The sequence below is a fragment of the Malus sylvestris genome, chromosome 1 (assembly GCF_916048215.2).
Source record: "Malus sylvestris chromosome 1, drMalSylv7.2, whole genome shotgun sequence".
Taxonomy (NCBI): domain Eukaryota; kingdom Viridiplantae; phylum Streptophyta; class Magnoliopsida; order Rosales; family Rosaceae; genus Malus; species Malus sylvestris.
This window is the reverse complement of record NC_062260.1, coordinates 13,765,308-13,783,735: the sequence shown is the minus strand read 5'-3', so window position 1 is coordinate 13,783,735 and position 18,428 is coordinate 13,765,308. Positions and strand designations below refer to the sequence as shown.

General features: G+C 37.6%; 1 long non-coding RNA gene across 1 annotated transcript; it reads left to right on the top strand.

Moving 5' to 3' along the window:
* The first annotated feature begins 4,848 nt into the window (after window positions 1-4,848).
* Window positions 4,849-5,860, top strand: LOC126632015 (uncharacterized). The gene is made up of 3 exons (XR_007626538.1): window positions 4,849-5,126; window positions 5,280-5,384; window positions 5,603-5,860. It is a non-coding gene; the product is annotated as an uncharacterized LOC126632015 (long non-coding RNA).
* The last annotated feature ends 12,568 nt before the right edge of the window (window positions 5,861-18,428 follow it).

Here is an 18,428-nt window from a genome sequence, read left to right as displayed (position 1 = left end):
TTGGCTACGTCCACGGAATAGAGGAGTTCTCATTAATTGTGAAGGGTTTACACAAGTACATAGGTTCAAGCTCTCCTTTAGTGAGTACAAGTGAATGATTTAGTACAAATGACATTAGGAAATATTGTGGGAGAATGATCTCGTAACCACGAAACTTCTAAGTACCGGAGTATGGTATCGTCTTGACTTGCCTTATCTGTCTCATAGGTAGATGTGGCATCTTCTCTGGAAGTACTCTTTCTCCATCCAGGGGTGGTATCTGTAACTGGTGGAGATGCACAAGGTAATGTATCAATTTCACTTGAAGCTTACTTGTAGTTTCAGGTTTGGTCAAGCGCGATACAAACCATGTAGTAGGAGTCCCCCAAGTCGCCGGGCTAGGGGATCTGCTGAAAGAGGTGACAGACAAGGTAAGCAATCAGAGCTCCGGCTGATTGTTCACATTCTCCCTATCTTGCAGGCAGCATAAAGGATAAAGAGAAGAAAAATGAGAAGAGATGATATGGGATACTTTTGCTTTTGAAGAAGTAACTTTCCACAGGCTTATTCTTGAACCGGGCTGGAGGGTTTTCTGGTTTCCTCCAGAGTATAAGGCCGACTGAAGAATTTGAGGGTCAAAACAAGTCCATCAAATCTAGAGTACGTTCGACCCTGCTGATATGGGATACTTTTGCTTTTGACAGAGTAGTGAATGTATCGGCACGTGTGTTGTTACGCTTGTCTCCACATGCTTCCTTGTATCCTTCTCACTTGCCCTATATGTTCCTCAGGCAGATGCGGTATCTTCCCTGGAAGCATAAGATGTTGAATATGAGTACTCGAGAGCAATGCCAGGTAAGTAATCAGGTAAGGGGTTCCAAGCAGTCAGTTCCTGGCTGGAAGCTTGATTCCAAGTGCTGACTGATTGCTCTCTTTCTCCTTGTCTTGCAGGTAAGAACAAGGCCAAAGGAAAAGACAGGGAAAAAGCATGATATGGGATACTCTTGCTTTTAACCCTGATGATATGAGATATTCTTGCTCTAGTATAGCTTGTTTACAGAGGTATTATCGAGGGGAAAGCAAGCTGAATATTTCGAAAGGCTTGAATATTTCGAAAGGCTTTGTTGGGAGTGCCCTCTTAGATAAGAGAAAGGGTTGAGCATTTTTGCAGGTCTGCCTGTCCGTTAGGGATGGAGGTCGACATATATAGGAGTCTCCCTAACATCAAGTAATAATGTTATTCCTTTACCCTGCTTGGTCATAGCACGATAGTGGGAGCTGCCAGCTTCACATGTTTTAACTCTGTCAGAGCACTTTGAAAAAGTGGTCTGTGGTATCTGGAAAGCTGATGTTGCGTGTGAAGATTATAGACAAGCTTTATCCAAGGAGATCCAGCTCTTGAAGTTGGGAAAGTGGTGCATCTTCGGTTTTCGAACAAGCAATCCTGTCGGGGATCTGGCTCTCGATATTCGGAGAACGATGCCTCTTCGATTTTTGAGAAAGCAATCCTGTTGGGGGTCTGGCTCTCGAGATTCGGAGAGCGGTGTCTCTTCGATTTTTGAGAAAGTAATCATGTTGGGAGTCTGGCTTTCGAGATTCGGAGGGCGGTGCCTCTTCGATTTTGGAGCAAGCAATCTTGTTGGGAGTGTTTTCTCGAATGTGAGTAAAGGTTGGGCATGTTTGCTAGTCTACCTTGCCACGAAGCACATAGGTTGACACACAGAGACTTTCCAATTATCCAGCAGTGGTACTGTTCCTTTACCCTCTCTTCGATTTTTGAGAAAGTAATCATGTTGGGAGTCTGGCTCTCGATATTCGGAGGGCGGTGCCTCTTCGATTTTGGAGCAAGCAATCTTGTTGGGAGTGTTTTCTCGAATGTGAGTAAAGGTTGGGCATGTTTGCTAGTCTACCTTGCCACGAAGCACAAAGGTTGACACACATGGACTTTCCAATTATCCAGCAGTGGTACTGTTCTTTTACCCTCTCTTCGATTTTTGAGAAAGTAATCATGTTGGGAGTCTGGCTCTCGAGATTCGGAGGGCAGTGCCTCTTCGATTTTGGAGCAAGCAATCCTGTTGGGAGTGTTTTCTCGAATGTGAGTAAATGTTGGGCATGTTTGCTAATCTACCTTGCCACGAAGCACAGAGGTTGACACACCGGGACTTTCCAATTATCCAGCAGTGGTACTGTTCCTTTACCCTTGTGGGTAATAATATGGTAGCTAGACCTTCAAAATTTATGTGTCTAAACTTTGTTAGTGTTGTTTCTTTGCAATTCTTTTACCCTTCTTGGTCAGAGCGATGTAGCGGGAGCTGCAAGCTTCACGTGTCTCAACTTTGTCAGAGAATTTTGGCAAAGTTATCTGTGGTACCCATGAGTTACTGTTGCGTGTGGGAAGTGGGTGATTGAACAGTACGATTCATGTGCTTTCTACTTCGCCAGAAATCTTCGACAGAATGCCCATAATTTCCGCAAAGCTGAGTGTGCGTGTGACAGGTGCTGACAAGGCTGGAAAAGTAGGTGCCTCTTCGATTTCTGAGATTGGCCCTCGTGGTCTCTGAGCAGCCCAGCTTATGAGAAAGCAAGCCTCTTCGATTTCTGAGATCGGCCTTCGTGGTCTTTGAGCAGCCCAGCTTTTGAGAAAGCAAACGCCTCTTCGATTTCTGAGATCGACCCTCGTGGTCTCTGAGCAGCCCAGCTTTTGAGAAAGCAAACGCCTCTTCGATTTCTGAGCAGGCGCCTCTTCGATTTCTGAAGCTTCGTCGAGTGCAGATTTTTATAGGGGCTGACATTAAGTTCCAAAGCACACTTGAATATCCACCAGTAGAAGCTCCATTCTTGCACTTCTAAGATCTTGATTTGTCCGACCTCTTCTCTCTTCAACACCTTTGAAAATGTCTGGCCCCTCCGACCGTCGTTTTGACTTAAACCTTGTTGAAGAGGCAGCCCCGCCTTCTCCAGACAACATATGGCGCCCATCCTTCGTTTCCCCTACTGGTCCTCTTACCGTTGGGGATTCCGTGATGAAGAATGATATGACCGCTGCGGTAGTGGCCAGGAACCTTCTCACTCCCAAAGATAACAGACTACTTTCCAAACGGTCTGATGAGTTGGTTGTTAAGGATTCTCTGGCTCTCAGTGTTCAGTGTGCAGGTTTTGTGTCTAATATGGCCCAACGCCTATTTGCTCGAACCCGCCAAGTTGAATCATTGGCGGCTGAAGTGATGAGTCTCAAACATGAGATTAGAGGGCTCAAGCATGAGAATAAACAGTTGCACCGGCTCGCACATGACTATGCTACAAACATGAAGAGGAAGCTTGACCAGATGAAGGAATCTGATGGTCAGGTTTTACTTGATCATCAGAGATTTGTGGGTTTGTTCCAAAGGTATTTATTGCCTTCGTCTTCTGGGGCTGTACCGCGTAATGAAGCTCCAAATGATCAACCTCTGATGCCTCCTCCTTCTAGGGTTTTGTCCAGTATTGAGGCTCCGAATGATCCCCCTCCGGTGCCTTCTCTTTCTGGGGCTCTACCAACTGCTGAGACTTCTCCTAAGCAACCTTTGTGAAGGCTCCCTCTTGTTTGTTTATTTTGACTCAAGTATATGTACATATTTGTAACTTATCGGGGATATCAATAAATAAGCTTTCCTTCATTTCAACGTATTGTGTTAAATACACCAAAACCTTCTTCGCTAAGTTCTTTGAATTTTCTTTTGTTGAAGCTTTGTGAGTGGAGCATGTAGGTTGAGGTAGTGTTCCCTTAATTTCCCGAGTGAGGAAAACTTCTCGGTTGGAGACTCGGAAAATCCAAGTCACTGAGTGGGATCGGCTATATGAATCTTAGAACGACATTGTGTTCTGTCTTGTGTCATGTCCTCCGTTAGATCCAAGTACTCTAAGTCTTTTCTTAGGGTCTCTTCCAAAGTTTTCCTAGGTCTTCCTCTACCCCTTCGGCCTTGAACCTCTGTCTCATAGTCGCATCTTCTAATCGGAGTGTCAGTAGGCCTTCTTTGCACATGTCCAAACCACCGTAACCGATTTTCTCTCATCTTTCCTTCAATTTCGGCTACTCCTACTTTACCCCGGATATCCTCATTCCTAATCTTATCCTTTCTCGTGTGCCCACACATCCAACGAAGCATCCTCATCTCCGCTACACCTATTTTGTGTACGTGTTGATACTTCACCGCCCAACATTCTGTGCCATACAGCATCGCCGGCCTTATTACCGTCCTATAAAATTTTCCCTTGAGCTTCAGTGGCATACGGCGGTCACACAACACGCCGGATGCACTCTTCCACTTCATCCATCCAGCTTGTATTCTATGGTTGAGATCTCCATCTAATTCTCCGTTCTTTTGCAAGATAGATCCTAGGTAACGAAAACGGTCGCTCTTTGGTATTTCTTGATCTCCGATCCTCACCCCTAACTCGTTTTGGCCTCCATTTGCACTAAACTTGCACTCCATATATTCTGTCTTTGATCGGCTTAGGCGAAGACCTTTAGATTCCAACACTTTTTTCTTAAACTCATAATTAAAAAAATTTAAAAAATCTAATTTCTATTTTTTTTAAACTATGCAACAAGTAGGTCCCAGTAATATACAAGAACGAGTTCATTTGGCTAACTATGATGTTGAGGTCAACCCCAGTAATATACAACAACAAATTCCAGGTATTATTTAAATTTCTTTATTTGTATTTGTTTCACACTTTAAAAATTAGGTAATTTTTAGAACACTATTTTGTGCATTGAAATCTCATTTTATTCTTCTGTTCGTACTCTCATATTGATCTCAATGTTGTAGTTATTTTTATTCGGTGGTGCCTCAAAAAGTGTCATTTTATTAATCATGTTGTCTAGTGGAATTATTGTATAACGAGCATATCCAATAGGGACCCTAAATGGAGTTTCATAGCCCTATAGTGAACATCAAATAACAGGGTAATGATATACCAAGTGAGGCATCTCCAAGTGAACACACATGTTGCAGGACGTACTTCAGTGCCAAGTTTCAATTTCTTCAGTTTTTTTGCTGGATATTGTATTTCTCTTGCAGATTGAGAAATAAGAATTTGGATTGAAGCCAATGAATTGCCAGGGCATTGTTTGCTGTTTCAGCGTAGGGATCGTTCTTATTGAGGTATGCCTATAAACAAAATTTTCTCTTACTTGTACTCTTTTAAATTGCTTAATAGGAAAGTCACTCTGTGGAAAAGGTAGGATCTATACGAGCATGATTGCCTTTCGCAAATGTTATATTAAAAGCTTTCTTTCTAATTTTTACCCTTTTTAGATTTCTTAGTTTGAGGTGAAATGGAATTTGGAGGATTTTAAGAAGAGGTTACTCTGTTGGTTCTTGTCAAAACACAAGATACCCGATCTTCTGCTATTCGTCAAGGTGATTTCTGATGTCTTTTCCTGCGGATTTTAGTGTTTGCATCGAAATATTCGTTTCCTGTAGAAATTTGACATGGTGCATCCTAATTTAAACTTTGTTTTGGCTCTAATTTTTAATTTGTTGAAATGTGGACATCATAACAAGTTTTCATCGTCTATGAATCTATGATCCTCTTTTTACTGATGCTTCACTTTGAATTTTTGTGCCATTTGTATCAGGAACATGATGGAAATAAAGTAGTGAGAAATTTTATTTACGGTTCAGGATGCCAGTGGTGCACTGAAAGAAATGGCGGATACGATTTTGAGAATGAAGATGACCATGTTATCCCATTCGACCGTCCAAAAAATTATAAAGAATCGGAAAGAACAGTTTTAGTATTTGCTTAGATGAATGTTGTATAAAAAAACTGAGAGATTATATAGTTATATATGATTGATTGATGAAATGGCAAATAGCATTTAGAAAGTTTATTATAGATCCCAGTCAACATTTGGAGCCAATATAATCTTGCCAATATAATCTAGTTCGGTTTATTTCGGTTTCGGTTCGGTATTTAGTTCGGTTTTTTTTGTTTTCAATTTTTGGAACCAATCTCTATTGGGTTGGATTGATGATCTGATCATCCATGTCAACCCAAACTCAATCCAATTTCTAGTCAAATTGCTCATGCACATATTACCCTTCCCACTTCGTATTATATAAGCTAGATACAAGTTTGGGATGGTTATACTTGAAGTTTGTTGTTTGTTTTTTATTTGAACAATGCTTGATAGTGTTGTTTTTTGTTAAAATATTGATATTGTCATGTCATTTAATTACAACTTTACATGGTTGAAACTTAAAAAATGCGTCTCTGCTATTTGGTTTATTCTTGGATAAATTACATAGAAACCCCTCAGGTTTGAGGTATATTACAACCTCATACAATATCTTTAAAACATTTCACTTTCATACCTCACATACTATTTTATTTCAAAATAATACCTCCGTTACATTTTCCATCCATTAATCTATTAAGTGCTAACATGGCTGCCACATTTGTGCTGATGTGGCTGCCATGTGGCAAAAAAAATTAATTTTTTATTTTTTTAAAAAACCTAAATCTTCTAAATTAATTAATTAATTAATTATAAAAAAAACCAATTGAAACCCCCAACCCCCAAACCCAGAAACGCCCACGTCCCCCCCCCCCCCGGCACCTCCTTCCCCACGGGGCACCTACCCTCACAAGCACTTCCCTTCCCCGCACCTATCCTCACCAACACCTCCCTTCCCCTTGCGAAACACAGAAGCCGCACCAAAACCCATGACCCACCTTACCCTCGCACCCGCACCCACCATCTTCCCTCCTCTACACATCTCACTCCTTAAATCCACACTCATTCCTCCCATTTTCACCTCACGAACCCGACAATGGTGGCGGGATCTGGGTTTTTTTTTTTTTTTTTTTTCTGAGTTGCAGGTATGGGGGTCAGGTGAAGAAGATGAAGATGGGGGAGAAGAGAGAGGGGGGTGAAGATGAACTGAAATGGGTTTTTTTTTCTCTGGGTTGCAAGTAGGGAGAAGAAGATGAAGATGGGAGAGAAGAGAGGAGGAGCAATGGGGGAGGGAGGTGCGAATGCTTTTTCTAAGTTTTTTTTTTAAGATTCAGTTTTTTTTTAATAAAAAAATTAATTTTTTTTGCCACGTGGCAGCCACATCAGCACAAATGTGGCAGTCACGTCAGCACTTAACGGATTAATCGATGAAAAATGTAATTAAGGTATTATTTTGAAATAAAACAGTATGTGAGGTATGAAAGTGAAATGTTTTAAAGATGTTGTATGAGGTTGTAATAGATCTCAAACCTAAGGGGTTTCTATGTAATTTACCCTTTATTCTTTTCCTAGATTGTGATGTGCAAAATTGAATTTTAAATATTTTTGCATTATTTGGTTCAAAATTTGAGATTTATTTTATAAAATAATATGTTAAAAGATTGAATTTAATAAAAGGATAACACTTGGGTACTAACATTTATTGACCTCTTAATAGACCAATAAAATAAAGACACATATCCATTTTCAAGTCTCTAAGACTCTAACCATACAACCAAACATCCCTTATTCTGCAAACCAAACATTCCTTATTCTGCAAACCAAACATTCTTCTTCTCCCTCATCGAACCTGAATCCCCTCTCATCTCCGGCGACGCACCCACAACCCCTCTCTTCTCCGGTGACCCCAATCTCGATGACCCAATCCCTATTTCCTGCGACCCACCAATCCCTTTCTTCTACAGCGACTGCGATCGTCATCCTCCGTTATGGACGACGGCGATGATTGCGACCTATCATCATCAATTCGGACAGTCCCTCTCCCCATTTGATCGGTGATGTTTGTGCCTTGTGGTGACGAGCAAGATCCTGAAGCCACAATTTCTGCCATTAATTAATTTGGATCTCCATAGTGGTTACAATCAGTGTGTGAATAAGAAAATCAAGGAAGAGCATGAACCTCTTTTTCATAAAAATAAATCGTATGAGTTCAGTTAGATGGGTGATAGCTTTTTGTGAAAGAATTTGCAATGTTTTTGCTGGTCTGGAGTCAACCGTGGGCGGAGAGAAGGAGAAGAGGGATGTTTGGTTTGCAGGATTAGGAGTGCTTGGTTGTGTGATTTGAGACTTGAAAATGGACAGGTTTCTTTGTTTTATTGGTGGTCAGTAACATTTAGGCAAACCCGAATTCAACTCGAGTAAGGCCGAACCTAATTTAAACCCGAAACCGAATAAACAACACCAATGGAAGAAGAAGCAAAGCAGCCAGCCGTGTCCACAGCCACCGAAGTCCTCCCAACCCCTCTGAGCTCTGCCGAAGTTCTCCCTGTATAGCCTCCTCCGTCTTCTCTTCCTCCCAGGACCAAGAAGAGACCTCTTGAAAATGATGCCCTTCTCTCCAACTCATCCACCCTCTACAAGGTTCGCGCCACCCTCATTTTCTTGAGGCATAGTTAAAAACCCATCTCCCAAGTTTTGCATCTTTATGTGAATTTCTTGTAAATTTTGAAGATTTTTGTGATCTGGGACTGGGTTTTCTTTCTATTCAATTGTGAATTTGGGTTTGTTTGGATCACAATTTGAATGTCTTTAACATTTCTAAATTTTTTTTTTTTTAAAGATTAGATAAATGTATAATCTTTGTATTTTAGGCGCCCTTAGTAGCTCTGCCTTGAAAAAAATTGTCTAAACAATGAATTTGATGGAAATGTCTGTTAGTAATGATTGAGATGTTTAATGTTTTCGGTTGCAAAATTCTAATATTTGAACTATTAAGTGATTTATTTTCTCAAGTGAATTGAGGTGTTTCTATTTTGTATCAAGTGAAGCTATCAAAATTAGTGTTTATTAATGTGTTAAGTGCATGTTATATCGTTATGTAATCTGTATGCCATGGGTAGAATTTAGAAGTTGATTTGGTCCTTTTGGGTGCGTTTGGTATGTGGGACGGGACGGAACAGAGTGGGACAGACGCGTTCATTCCTACGTTTGGTGCGCTTAAATTGTGTGGAACGCCTGTCCCACGGAACGAAAATGGGTTAAATTTTGGTTCCACATACCCCCCTGGAACGGGTTGTTCCATCCTGTGGAACACAAATTTATAATTTTTTGGACAACAATACCCCTCATTTTTTTCATTAAATACCACTGTCTACCCTTCCTCTCTCTCCCATAGCCTCCCTCTCTTCGAATTCGATCCCAGCAAACCCATCTGAACCCAAACCATGGCTTCCGGTTCAGTCCCTTCGCGCTCTACCTTCTTCTCCGGCGTCGTCACCTCCGTGCTCAACCTTCTTCTCCGGCACTGTCACCTCCGCGCTCTACCTTCTTCTCTGGCGCCGTCACCTCCGCGCTCCACCTTCTTCTCCGACGCTCCGACGAAGCCTCTGTAAATTGAAACTTAGTCGCCGTGATTTGATTTCGTACTGCATAGAAAATGGACTCTGGACTCTGATAATTTGTGGAGTAGTCTCTTCTCGACCTCCTCGTCGAGGCGGTACCAATCGCGATTCGGTGAGTTTTTCCAAACTGCCTCTGGCGGTGTTCATTGTTTGTTGATGATTTTCTTGATTTTTTATGGGTGGTTTTTGGTGCTGATGATTGCAGTTTGTGTCGTGCAGATTTATTTTCGCACGAAGAGACTGACGTAGACGATGAGTTAAAGGCCAAGTTTTTGTGCCCTTTCTGCGCCGAGGATTTTGATGTTGTTGGGCTTTGCTGCCACATTGATGAGGAGCATCCGGTGGAGGCTAAGAACGAGGCATTTTGTTCAATTTCACCTTTTTTAGTTTAATTTTGTAAGTTTTACAGTAAAAATGGTTGTTTGAATACGAACTTTCGAGATTTCATTAGTTTTTCCCTAAAATAATAATTTGGGATTTTTCTATGTCTGGTTTGAAGAGAAAGAAATTAAAAAAAAAGAGAAATATGGGTTTGAATTGAAGAGAAAGAAAATGAAATGAAGAGAAAGTATGGGTTTGATTTACTGAGATTGATTTTTACTGGGATCAATCTGGGCATGCGAAGAACACGAAACGTATGAAAGAAGAGAAAGCAGAGAAACGGGAGAGAGAGGGAGAGTCAAATAAAAAGGGTAAGTTAGTCATTTAATCCCGTTCCGTTCTGTTCCATCTTGCTAATACCAAACATGACATGAAATCTTTGTTTCGTCCCGTCCCGTCCCGTTCCATCATGTTCCGTCCTGTCTGCGTACCAAACGATACCTTTGAGACTGCACGGGTTAGGCCTATGGGAGTTAACTTGGTTTGTAGATTGTTCATCCATCAACGTTGTCATTGTAATCACTCTCAATCAACTTCTTTAAATCCTGCTGTTTTGCGCTGCTTCGTTTGTTTGCTACATTAAATGAAGTATGGATGGAGTAACTTTTTGTTTTTTGTCATCTTGAAGGTTCTCTGGACCCCTAACTTTCGAACGTGCAAGTCATCCCAAGCAATTCAAGAATGTCAGCTCATCAAGATTTTGTTTTCATCTTTTCACACAATGACATGTATTTATCCCTTGAGTTGTATGCAGGGCCGGCCCAGGCCCAGTGCAAGAGGGGCGACTGTCCAGGGCCCAAAAAAATTAGGGGCACCAAAATTATTAGGACGGTATATTTATATATATTTTTATAAGAGTATAAATTTATAAAATTTGATTCAAAGACACAGAAATTTAACTAGAAGTGGTGGTTTGTCATTTGAAAATAATAAGGAGGTCTTGGGTTCAAAACACCATGTGTGCTTATTTACTTTCCTTTTTTTACAAATTTCTTTTTATAAGAGTATAAATTTAGAAAATTTGGTTAAAGGATCAAGAAGTTTAATTAGAAACAATGATTTTTGTTGTTTAAAATTAACAAGAGGTCCTAAGTTCAAAATGCTATGTGCATGTTTATTCTTTTCAATTTTTACAAATTTTTGTTTGGTTGGTAATTTATTTTTAGTTACTATCTAGTAGCTATGTGGGTTGTTATTTTTAAATATTCGTTTTAATTCAAGTCTAATCTTCAACAAAGAATAATACGTAGACTAAATTTGCAAATTATATGACGTGTCATCAAAATGTTTAATTTAGTGCTCATTCATTAATAATACATATCAATTAAAGACTCGAAAACATCATTATTTTTTAGTCCCATATTGACAAGGTTAGTAAATAAGAAAAAAACACCTCACGATTTATTCAAAAACACATTCAAAGTTCAAATGGAAAACAAAACTCATCATCTATCTACTTGTAAGCCCGAAGTTTTTTTGTTTACCTCTCTCAATACAAAATAAATTAGTCTTTCTGTGTTTCTAAATTATTGAGTTTGAAGTGTTTTTCTAAGTATAATTTTTTTCGATATCTTATGTGTGAAAATAAATAATTTTCTTACATAAAGTTAGGGCATTTTTTTTTACGTCGCCCTGGGCCTCAAAAATCTCTAGACCGGCCCTGGTTGTATGATACAGCTGAGCTGATTTGTTAATCTTAAAATAAGTGGTTTATTAATATGGTACTTATGATTACATCTGACTTTCATTCACGTGCTAACTTGGTTTATTAATCTATCATGTGAATAACTATATTGAGTTTCACTGAAACTCAAGTTTGTGATAGTTTTATTGTTGGCCACCCAACCCTAGAATATTGTTAGTAGCATTCAGACGGCCTTCTGCTTCCTTTACGAGTGGATATCTGTCTCACTCATCTTCTTATGTTGACGCATGGTTCTGTCCTGAGTTTCTTGAGCTCCATGTGTGCCTTCACTCCAGTTTTTGGATCCCTTTAGACACTTTTGAGTTTAAGGATTTTTATGACGGAGAGAATTACAAGAGATGTTGTTTGTTACTTGTGAAGTGCTTATGATCATGTATGTTGCAAATTGCAAATGTGAAGCTTCTGATGGAACTTTGCAAACAGATGATGGCGGAAACAGTTTCGGCAATAAGAAGTAAGAATGCGCCAGGTGAAAAGCCCCAAGATACAAGGGCTTTTGGAAAACCATCAGAAAAGAAGTTTCCATCAGGTGTAGCCAGCGAGAATCCGTGGGCTGAAGATGGTCAGACTATAGGGACAAATATTATTGGTGGGCCTGCTTTTGGCTGGAATTTCATTACATTTGTAGGTGAAGAACCAGTTTACTATGGAATAATAAAGGAGTCATTTCGAGCTAATGGCAGCAAAGAAACGGTTATGTAATCCTACCTTTATCATACATAGACTCTGATTTCATTAGAATGGTTATTCACCTTGATTCTTGAAATGGGATCAGTGGATGTTGTAATATTAGAATGGATGTAATGATTTGATCAACTGAAATTTATGTAGCAATTTTATTACAGAGAGACAGGTTGTTTGAGTAGTATTTTCGCTGGAGATATGGTACTATTATCTGGACTTCGGACTAGGACATCAACTTAAAACAGTTGCAGTGTGTCAAGGTAAGCCATCTGCTGCTATGTTTCTGTCCCTTGCAACCAAAGAGGACAGTGTAGTAGAAAAGGGTATTCTTTGATTTGATTGATGATGTGTTGCATTACAAAGATGGATTATAGGTGCCTAATGATTGGAGAAAGAAATTATTGAGCTCCAGTTGAAGAAGAGGCTTTTAACAATCAACAGTGAGCCCCAAAAGTTGGATATTCCTCTCTCTCTCTCTCTCTCTCTCTCTCTCTCTCTCTCTCTCTGTATATATGCTCCTGCAAATTCCAACTGAACTTTAATAATAAACCAAAATTAACAAAATCAAAATCTGCCCCATTTTCTACCTGCATGTAGGCCGAATACACAAAAGTCCAAATTGCCAAATTCCTTGTTTCTCTGAGAGAGAGAGAGGGGCCTCCCAAATTCCCTGTTTTGTTTCGAACCAGGCCCCTCCCAAATTCCTTGTTTCGATTCGAAGGAGGATGAGAAATCGGCCATTCCAGCGGCAGAATTGATGACAAAAGGAGGGTCAACCAACGGGATTGGGGGTTAGGGTTCTTTGAATTGGGGATTGGGGGAGAGAGATTTTCGGAGAAAGGTGCAAATGGTGACTAAGTTGGAGGAAATAACTCATTTACATACTTGGGCAATTAAGTCATTTCAAGGTGTAAGCATGGTTTAAAATATTTCATAATATCCCGATATTTCCATTGAAATTTTCGTGTTTTTGGACTACCAATATTTTTTTGGACTACAGATATTTCCGATATCATCGATATTTTAGACCTTACTAAGTCACTCATATATCTTACCATGCAATGTATAAAGTGTAAAATATTGTACTAATTCATTATATATAAATGATTATGGTATGTTTAAACTTCTTTCATTAATTACTACATATTTTCTACACTCACAATGTTTGTCAGCTCGCTATATAATCAACTTAAATAAGTTATATCTATCATGCAATGCATTTCCTCCAAATTTTTTGTGATAAACTAATAAATAATTGACTAAATAAAAATCCTGCAAAGTTTCAATAAAAATTTCCAAGTTTTTCTTACAATTTCCGTGGTTTTTATTCAATTTTTATCGATATCAATAATATCTCGATATTTCCATCAAAATTTCCGTATTTTTGGACTACAGATATTTCTGATATCATCGATATTTTATACCTTGGGTGTAAGAAAAATCATATTTCCATCCTATTGTTGATTGTTGTGCATGGTGTGGCGTGTGCATGCTTTGTGCATATTCGGTTTGTCCTATTTCAATCCTAAGATTAAGAAAATGGGTCATTTTTTACAATTTCTTAAATTTTTAAGCTTACTTATGTCATTTTAAGTATGGCCATTGTCGTACTCGTAACTAGTAAGGTTTTAGTAGTTTAAAATTATCAAACTAACTTACTCATGTGCTTTGGCATTGTAAACAGAGGAAGAGTGTTTGTAACAAATATTGGATTAAGCGTTTGTAGTACTAGTAACTTGTAAGGTTTTAGTAGTTTAAATTTATCAAAGGGTTATTATACAAAATAATTCTTGAGATTTGCATGATCAATAGAAATGGTCTCTAAGATTGAAAATCAATAGAAATGATCTCTGAGATTGAAAATCAATAGAAGTGGTCTATGAGCTTGTCCACCATCCATGATTTTGGTCATTCCGTTAAAAACTCTTTGGGCAAATTTCAAAACTTCGTAACTCAATCGATTCTTAACAAAATTCGACCCATAATATATCAAAATGAAGATAAGAAAGTGTAGAACAAGATTATACCATTTGGAAGACCAATGATTGCCGGAGATGGCCGGAAAATAGCTTGAAATGTGACTGGTCCGCGAGAAAAATGGAAAACTCGCCGAAAACTGGGTAAACTTTAAACGTTTATAACTTCTTCAATACTCAACAAAATCAAGTGATTCAAAAACGAAAATCATACTTCTCGATGAGACGAAGAGAATGGAATCTCTCTTGACTGCTAACTCACTGTGGTTTGGCTGAAAAACTGCTTGAAAGTGGTTAACTCGAAAATGGTTAGCCACTTTTGAGCCGTTGTCCAACCAAACCACGGTGAGTTAGCATTTCCTATATTCATTTTGATATATTATGGGTCGAATTTGGTTAAGAAACGATTGAGTTATAAAGCTTTGAAAATTGCCCAAACAGTTTTTAACAGAAAGACCAAAATCATGGATGGTGGACAATCTCAGGGACCATTTCTATTGATTTTCAATCTCAGGGACCATTTCTATTGATCATGCAAATCTCATAGACTATTTTGTATAATACCCCTTTATCAAACTACTAGTAAGGTTTTAGTAGTTTAAAATCCAATTCCCACCACTGCTGCATATTTTTTCACATTTTCACACTTCTAAATGAATTACTATGAGTTTTTAATGTGCTTTGGCATTTTAAATTGCTTTTTATTTTTAATATGCCTTGAAAAATTTTAAGCTTACTTATGTGATATTAAGTATGGCTATAGTAGTAACTAGTAAGGTTTTAGTAGTTTAAAAATTATCAAACTAACTTTTTATCTTAATGGGTTGAAACGGGTCACCCACATGTATACTCGTTAATGAACCTCATTAACGGATGATCCAATAATGACCCGATTAGTTATTTTATTAATTCGAAATCCGATATTTTTTATCATGATAACTGATTGTGTAATAAATTGTTAGGTCTAAAACGGGCTAAAACAAACGACATATAAAACGAATAATAAATCTTTTTTTTTTACAAAAAAGGAACAGTAAATCTTGAATATATAGATTTTATCCAACTTTACGCGTAAATTACAAGTAAACAAATCTAGTGTGTTCCTAACTAATTGAGGGTGCGTTTGTTTGGCTTCACTGGACTAGACTGGACTAGTTTCTAATGCAATCTCATGTTTGTCTGCAGCAAGGACTAAGTTTAATGGTGTTAAGCAGGACTCGCGTCGATTAATTCCTTCGTTAGAAGGTCTTAGTGAGGCCCCCCAAATACGAGAGGACTAGCTAAGACCATCGTCCTCTTCTTGCTCGCTCGCTTCTTCCTGCTCGCTATCCTTGTCCTGCTCGCTCGCCACATCCTACTTAACTACTTCAATTTACCCTTCTGCTTGTCCTAATCGCACGTTTCCCCTTTAGTATCCCTTTCGATTTCCCCTTCAATTTCCCCTTCTAGGTTGATATGAAATCTGGGTGCGTTTTATGCTGTGAAATTTTCTTGTTCTTCAATAATTTCTCCTTCTGGGTATTTTATGATGTTGTTGTATGGATTTGGTTTCCCCTTCTGGATATTTTGTGATTTCCCCTGGTTCAGTTTTCCATGCTCAAAGTCATCTATGGCGAAGCCCCAATTTCATAAATTGGTGAGGCTGTGAAGAAGGAATCGAAACCTGCTGCCTCCAAATTTGTGGGGTGATAAGGTTTGAATTTTTAACAATTTTGGGACATTTGAGTTGCTGATTAAATTTAAACAGTCAGGTCACTGCTTTCAATTTAAATTCTCCAATTCATTAAATTTAAACAGTCAGGTCACTGCTTTCAATTTAAATTCTCCAATTCAACTATGGAAATAAACTGAGACAAAAGGTTAACAGAAAAAGGGAAAAAAAGATAGAGGCATTCATGGAGCTCGTGGTGTGGAGTGTAAAGTGAATAAATAAACTAAGAAAAAGTATGAGATAATAACCTTTTCTGTTTCTCAACTATGAATTTTCATTTGGATTTTTTTCTAATTTCCCCAAAAAAAGACTTCAATTTTCTTCCCCAAGTCATTTCTTAGCATTGCAAAATCTGGGTTTTGTTCTTTATACTCTGTTTTGGTGAATTATGAAAAAAATTCAAGATGGGTATTTGTTGCTGTTATTTTATCATTTGATTTAATTGTGGGTATTGCGTAGTAGAGTTTGATGCTTCAATTGTTAATTTGCAATTTCACTAATTTTTATTATCATGTTTCTTAGTCCGACAGTGCATCAAACGCTTAATTAAGTTAGTCTAACTTAATCTATTATAAGCCAGTCTAACTTAGTTTCTGAAGCTAATCCAGTTCGAGATAGTCCGGTGTAACAAACGCACCCTAATAGTTTCAATGACCAATTACCAAGTCAAATCAATAGTATACATCCGAGCTAATTAATAATTCCAAGGACCAATTACCAATTACCAAGTCAAGTCAATAGTATACATCTGAGCTAATTAACAATTCCAAGGACCATTCATAAAAATAAAAAAATAAAAAAATAAATAAAAAACGAAGAAGAAACAAGTACGAAAGTTAAAAAAGAAATACAACAACAAAAGGCCGTTTCAACAGAAAAAAAAAAAAATAATAATTCCAAAGACTAAAACTTTAAATTACCAAGTAAAGTCAATATCATACATCAGAAATAATTAATAATTCCAAGGACAAATACTTTAAATCAAAGTCATTACATTCCTACTTGAATTGTGGATACTTTAATTCCTATATAAAGATTTGGCTATATTTTGGTTACTTATTGTATTGCCTCTGATTGTTACTTGTAGGCTAACCATTCTTTATAGCGTGTTTGAGATGCATTGGAGAAGGAGAACTATCGAATATTATATTAAATATTTTATTTTCAATCTTATTCACTCATTTCATATTTGAGATGCATTGGAGAAAGAGAACTATCGAATATTATATTAGATATTTTATTTTCAATCTTATTCACTCATTTCATATTATTCAATCGTACATATTATCTGTCATTTTTAATCACATGACTTGAAAAACCTCCCCCCCCCCCGCCAAAAAAAAATTCAAGTGATGGGACTCTAAGGTGTTTGACTTCTATCAGGCCATCGGACTATATTAGGTCCATTACATAAGGTAATACTATTAGGCCAATTTAGATCTCAAACCCTACTTATTTTTTAATGTATTTAAACCATTTTTATTATCTGAAGAAACAATAAATGAAAATATGGATTTACTTTAATTTCTTTTCCATTTCTGCATTTATTTCTTGCAATTTCCCTTTTTATCATGTTTGATCCTATCAGCAAGCCACCATCAAATTGGTCTCCTGATCCCAAGAGGTTGGCCTCCAATTCCTCGTTGGCTGCGTCACTTGATTCCTGAAGATCGGCCGCTATGCCTAGCGAGTCGGCGGTGGCTTCCCATCTACCTCTACGTAGTAACTCGCTTATTTTTTTCTTTCTAAAGTTTATAATTATATAAAATAAAATTTATTTTTGTTATTTAAATATTTTAATTCATGTATGAATATTGAGTTTTTGACAAAATTGTAATGTAATGACCATATTGATTTGTGACGCTCTCCAGGGAAAACAATAATCGATTTTTCAATTTTAGGGACCATCTTGATGGTCAATTTTAGAAATTGTTTGTGATAAAAGCCTTTGCTATAATACTTACATAGTTACACATATTTAATATGATTATCATTTTGATTGTCAGTTGGTGGTTCTATTAAAATTTTATGTGTTATTTTTTTTAACAAACAATATTATCTACACTAAGAGAGTAGGGAGTGGGCTAAGCCATGGCTAGCAAGAATATAGTTTAAGTTCACCTATGTAATATTTAATTAAACTTGTGGGACCTAATTATGTGTCACATCAGTACATAACATAATTTTTGATGAAATCTTAACGGAATGACCACATTGATTTGCAACACCTATTTTCAGAAACTACATTGATCGATTTTGAATTTCAAGGACCATCTTGATGAGGTGGGTCAATTTCAAAGACCATTTACGATAAAAACCATTCATTGAATACTTAAACTCTTAATATGTAATTTAGGATTGATTGTTATTTGTGAAACTTGAAATCGGATTTTTCAATTTTAGGGATCATCTTGATAGAGGGTCAATTTTAGAGATTGTTTGTGATAAAAGCCCTTGCTATAATACTTACATAGTTACACATATTTAATATGATTATCATTTTTGATTGTCAGTTGGTGGTTCTATTAAAATTTTATGTGTTATTTTTTTAACAATTAATATTATCTACACTAAGAAAGTAGGGAGTGGGCTAAGTCATGGCTAGCAATAATATAGTTTAAGTTCGTCTATGTAATATTTAATTAAA